A 7,049-nucleotide genomic window follows, 5' to 3' on the forward strand; every position below is an offset into this window, starting at 1 on the left:
TATATATATATATATCAATGCGGTTAGAGCTGGACACTTTGGGCTCTTCCGGATTCTTGACTTTCAGTTTGCTAAATTTCTTTGACTGTTTGACGGTACTTACCCAAGAAACTAAACTAATAACATCCTTTTGCTGGAGCTCTGTAGTTCTTGCTTGTGGTGAAAAAAAGTTGAACTTGTTTTATGGTGGAGCCAAAACTAAATAAAAATTTAGTACTGGATGGAAAAAATTTGCGGATGATAACAATCTAAAAGAGGGGGATCGACTGTTGTTTGTACTCTCAGAGTGCAACTCTAATAAAATCTAATTCAAAATTCAGATTCTAAGAGAAGATTTTCTAGCTGAATTTGTTCGTGAAGATGTGGAGGGTATAAACACTAAAAACCCAATAATGATTCATTAAAAACTTTATCAGTTCAAGTAGAAATTTCAATTTTGAGGAAAAAAACCTTTATCAATTCCAGTAGTTTAAATTTCAAAAAATAAAAACTTCATGAATTCCAATATTTTCATGTATGATGTATGTATCATTTAATCAATACTACTTTTTGGGTTATATGGTTTAATAATGTTGATATTATTTATAAAAATATGTATTACTCCCTCCGTCCCATTTTATGTGGCACTATTTTTTTTTGTCAGTGCCAAAAATAATGTCACATTTCTTTATATGGTAAGTATTTAAAGGTATAATTTCTCTTTTACCCTTATTGGTGCCACTTAATTTTGTAATATATTTATGATGAGAGAGAAAACTGAGTTACTTTTTTAAGGCAATTTGGTAAACTTTACAAAGTCCTAATTATTTCTTAAACTCCGTGCCGGGTCGAATGTTGCCACATAAAATGGGACGAAGGGAGTACATTATTATGCAACATATGTGCAGAGATAGTAATATATTAAATGCTAATATCCAATGTAATTAATTTTAAAATTCTATTTTTAAGAAGTTGCAAAACTAAAATTTCCATTTTACATTAACTAATTAAAAAAACAAATTTTAAGAAAGATTTGCATCCGAAACTGAATTAGTATGCCTAATCAAGTGCCTATGATAAAAAATGACATCCTCTCTATAGTTCGATGTCAATTTATGATTATATGTTTTATCACATTTTATACATTGAATCATATCTTCATTTAATTTCTTAAATGTCATCACATGAGATTTGTTTTTGCTTGTCTTCAACAGATAGAATGTTTACCCATGTCAATATTGAAAATTCAATTTAATAAAATTAAAAACAATAAAGTTAACAATTTGTATCAATTTAAGAGAGATGTGAAGAAGGGGTATCTAATTATATATTTTAAAACGTAATTTGCTGATTAAGAATGCGGTAAGGGTTAGTTTTAAAGTTTTTAAAAAAAGGAAAATAAAGACAAAAATTTAAAATATGATTGATTGAGCTTTTCATAATATTATCCCAACGATATAACAAATTGAAAATGAAATTCTTTAAAAAAACTAACATTTAAATTAATTTGTCTAATCATTTATAAGTTATAACTTAATGTGACACTATCAGATTGGATTTGTGCACGCCATTGATAATCTTACTCAATACATGTGGATCCTCAGTAAGCTATGCACTATTTGTTGTTGGGTTTTGAATGTCAGAACAGAAAATGAAGGGTTATAACTTTGCCAAAAGGCTGTGATCTTTATGAAAAGTTGTGGATTTCTACTGGGTTGTGACCATTTGAAAGGTTGTGCCTTTTCCAAAGGGTTGTTACCTTTCTGAAAGGCTGTCTTATTTAAAAAGAGTTGTTTACCCTTTGTTGGCTATAAATAGATAGGGGTTTCTCTCATTTTTCTATATTAAATTCTTTCCTTCTCTTGCATACATGTCTTAGAAAACAAAATCGATCGATCATGTCTGTGAGTATGATTGATTGATGTCATTTTGAGTTCGTTGAAATTATTAAAATTTGAGGTACCACTACTTCTTTAATGGTTAATCCGTTTTATCGGTTTTTGCGTTTTTCTTCCCATTTTATTGTTTTTTGTTTAATAATCTGAATAAAGAAGATTACAAACATAAGAAATTTAATATTGCTGGTATTTTTTGTGGTAAGGAAATTACTTTTATTTTTGTGTTCTTTTTGTTGGAAAGAAGAAGAAGACAATTATTTTGTCAGATGATAAAAGATATTTGAGATGTATTAGTATTATTTTAATATGTTCGACTATATTTTCTGTAGTAAGTTTTTCTTGGATGGGTATGATTAATCTCATTTTCTTCCCAGGTGCATTCAAGTATTGTACCGCTTTAGTTTTATTTTCAATGAGAAAATTATTTTTGCATAAAGGCTAAAATGATCCCTTTAGTGAACATACATTGTAACCTAACAATATTTGAAGATAAGTGTAGTTCCGAATTTTTGGCCAAAAACTCCTTTAACCATACCCCAAACTTAAACTGCCTACTTAAAGTATCATTTCTGTCAGAAAACATCCTCTAACTATACCCCAAACTTAAACTACATCGTTAAAGTATCATTCTTACTATAAAACATCTTTCAAGTATTTTAAAGTGCGCAATTTTCATCCTTCTACTTGAATATCTCGTAAAACTACTCGATGTATCCCAAAAAAATTATGTCGTCCTTCCTAATTATTAATCTTAGATATGCCAAGAATATTGTCATGAACTTTTTTATAATTGAGATAAGAATTATGTTAAACTTTTAACTTTACTATTTTTTAAATTCATTTTCTTGTAATTTTAATTAAAAATATTATTAGTTTAAATATGTTTCTTCTCAATTGAATATGCTACAAGTGACATTTGTTGAAGACTTCCGATTCTAAAAATGTAAAATGAAACTCAAATACTAGTCACAATAAATATTTTTGGTCACTTCAATATTAGACTGAGCTAAAAATCTATTGATTTATTTGGTTAAGAAAAAGATAAAAATAATTAATCTCCAACTTCTTTCAGTTACGAAAAAGGCAAATTATGTACGCCCACATCTTCCGATCATTTTTAGTTTCCATAAGCAACAATATTTAAGATTTTTTGTATTTTCCAATAATTCTTGTAGCAAGTAAGGAAATTATGCAAAATAACTTTTATTGATAGTCACGGTAATTGTTCATGTTTTCGTAAGATCCATTAGTTTTTTGATAGTATATAACAAAAGGATGAAAGTTGTTCATTTATAACTACTCAAAGAATGTCTTCTGCTAAAAATGATACTTTAAGGATTTAGTTTAAGTTTAGGGTATAGTTAAAGGATGTTTTCTGCTAGAAATGATACTTTAAGGATGTAGTTTAAGTTTTGGGTATAGTTAAAGGATGTTTTTTTTCCAAAAACTCTTGTAGTTTCTCATTGAAATCCAATGTCTTCTAACGAAAATCTGAATATGATAAAAACTGGAAAAAAAACAATTTTCAAGAAAAGTAACTTGCATGATATCATTGTTGCCAGATAGAATATGATTCAATGATAGGAAAAATCAGGTTCTATTTTTTTGCCCTTGGATATTATTTTTTCTAACCTTTATAAGTTATGAAATTTACTTCATAAATGCTAAGATAGATTGTCATTATGTGATGGTCTTAGGATGTATCTTTATTATTATTAATATGTATTTGTTTAGAGGAGAGAAATTTTTTTGTAGTTTTCTACTTCATGTTAAATTTGATTTTGTCTTATTTTAGAGACTAAAATCTTATGTTTTTTACTCTGTTGCTATGAAGAATATAAGAACTTCATGAACAAATCAAATTGTGCATTGGTTAGAAAAATATAGAAACTTTACAAATTTGTTAAATACTCTGTTTGAATGAACATTCTCTCTTGAAGAGTACTAAATCTTCACTAGAAATATTATTTTAGTGATTTTTGTGCCTGTAATGGGTGTCTCTATAGATTAAATCTCCAAAAAGAATAAAGGTTTCATGTTGCCAATGTTAATTTGATGGTATACAATGAGAAAGCATGAAAAAAATATGTGAAAAATAATTTCAAATACTTGAAAAATATTTTTGTGAACATATTTCAAATGTGGGGTTTTTTTTACTTGTGATAAACACAAAATTAGACTTACTATCTAATTAAAATTTGAAAGAACAAGATATAAAATATAATGACATTCTTGTACTATGTAAGACCTACAAAATTTTTGGAGTATATTTTATATTGTGGTCACTAAGTCTCCCTATACTAGTATATATAATAAGACTAGTATAAACCACAAAATTATACTACTCGTTCGAAATTATAGTATTTTTGATAAAAAGGTGTCATTTCAAATATTTTAATTTTTAATAAAAAGATATGTCTATTAAAATAAATTTTTTTGTATAGACATGAACATTTGGTGAAAAGTGATATTTTATGTTTGTGTTGTACAAAAACCATTTGGATCATATTTTCCTTATTAGACCTATAAGACTATGGTCATGGGTAATTTCTTTAACAAATTGAATGTTATGGAAAGGTCCTTCTGAAATGATCATCTGGCAAGATGTTGATTTCAAAACAATGTCTGTATTTCACAAAATTATAAAAAGGTAAAGAACAAAATATTTGTAAGAAAAAGTTACCTCATGAAAGGTTTTTCCAAATTCAGTATTTCTGTATGTTCTTACTTCCTGGAATCAAACTGTTTGTGACTTGAACGCTTGAGACATGTCAATTATAAAACCTTGCAAAAACTGTTTGTGGTGGGAAAAAAATATTTCATAGATTTTATTGATAACTGCACTATATATTGTTATGTATATTTACTAAATGATAAGGATAAATAAATAGAAACATATAGTCAATATAAAACTCTCACGACCCAGACCATTGAAATTTGCACCCACACTAACTACTCAGTGGGAGAATCGTTACTACCATACATCCAAAACAAAATATTTTAATCGAAGTCGTTTAAGTTAAGGAAGCAAGTTAAATAACTAAGTTAAGTTCCATTACTAATTCAAGAACTAACGACTAACCAACAACGCGAAAGATAAACCTAGAATCTGAAAGTCAATGTACCAAAACTAGGAACAAAAATAAAGTCTAACAAAGAATTCTATTGAACTATTTAAAATAAAAGTCTAAGTCCTAAAAGATTGGATATAGACAACGAGAATTTCATGGCAGCCCGAAAGATGTGGCTCAGCCTTTAACTCGAAGAGATTACTGATATCCTAAGCGAGGGCTGTCAACAGTCGCGTGAAGATATTTATGCTTACGAAAAATAATAACATATGCAGGATCAGTACACAACCATCGTGTACTGGTATGATCACGCAGCTATCCCATTAATGTAATATAACGTCCCACTAATGTACTATAACAAGTCAAGCAACATTATAATATAATGCATATAGATTAACATATTCCATATCATAATAAGGACTCAACAACACATTTCACCAACTTAATCACATAGTTGACATAGTTGGTCCTCTCACAGAACCCAAACCAAAACTGTTAGCATGTCGGAACGTGGCAATCCTATCAAAAAGTTAGCATGCCAGAACGTGACAATCTTATACTAATCACACATCACAGTAGTACATCAAGCTCACACATTTAAGGTCATGATTCATTTCAACCTCTACGATCAATATTGCAACATTCAAACATATACAAATAAAACAATGATGAGAGAACAAGTACATATCACACAATCATATAATCACAGCCATCATCTACCTCGAAGCTAGCTTGGAACCCTAAGAAAATTGATCCTTCCCTTTACGGATTGTTTGGCTTGTTCTTGGTGTAAAAACAATCAACAATATACGACAAAAAAATCACTAATTTTTCCAAAATTCTAACAAATTCATGAACCGTAGGTCAAACTCATGACCCCAATTAGCCAAACTAGGGTTGTTTGTACCATAAATTCTATCAAGAAACCCTTCCCCATCAATTATGACCCATTTTAAAACGTTCTATGGATTGAAAAAATAAAACGGGGAGTGAAAACCTTAACTTGAGCCTTAAGAATGGTGGAAAACGAGTTGATATCGCCCAAAGTTCATTTTTTAGATCTAAAAGTCAAAAACTACAAAATAAGGTCTACTAGGGGTTTTCTTTGAGAATTAAAAACCCATCATCCCGCTACAGCGGCGCCCATCCCACTACAGTCGCATCACTACAATCGCACCAATCCTGCTGCATGGAATTTTTTTTAACTAGTGATCTTCGTCCTAATAAATCCCAAAAATCCTATAAATCAATCTCCGCCTCTTTTGTTATAGTGGCACCCATCCCACTATACCGGTGTATTGCAGCAACAATAATCCAGCAGCAACAGCATGAATTAAGGTAGTGAGCTCGTAAGCAATTTTCAATTTACCCCTTTCATAACATACTCTTGACCTGCTACGCTTCAAAAATACCCTTAACGAGTTATCTAACTGATTCTGTAATCAAATTCCTATTTAATCCACCCGATTGCTACCAAATTTACATACACCTAGATGCCTTCGATTTCCTACAAATCTTGACAAGGTTGGGAAAATCCGGTCACGCCTCGAGCCTACACCCTAGGCGGGACCGGCACTCGAAGACCATTGCTGGCCCTCAAGAGATCCCTTGGCCTTGCTACTTAAATAAGAGAAAGACAAAACTTAACTTAAACAAGAATAAAACATATATAAAGGAAAGTACTTCATATCCTAACTTTAGACAAAAATGGCACATGTGTGTTAATAACTGAAGACAATTCAAAACTATAAAACTATAGTCTACGAATCCTCTAAATTGTCTAAAGAGGGATGTTGGGACAGACCCCACAACATCCTAAGCAAAGATAATATATACATGCAAAGGATATCCTCAAGAATGCAAAAAGACTGACCACAAACTCTGAAGCTCAATCTGGATCAATGAAGAGTTGTGTGCTGATCCCAGGTAACTGCGTCTACATCATGAAACGATGCAACACAACTGGCATCAGTACGTTGAATGTGAGAGTATGCGAGTTGGAGAGCTAAACAAAGACTTAAGATTGAGGGGATTAGATGAACTTACCTTGGCTCTGCTCAGTATACTTAACTCAAATGATATATATATATATATATATATA

This window comes from Solanum pennellii, chromosome 8, assembly GCF_001406875.1.
Source record: "Solanum pennellii chromosome 8, SPENNV200".
NCBI lineage: Eukaryota > Viridiplantae > Streptophyta > Magnoliopsida > Solanales > Solanaceae > Solanum > Solanum pennellii.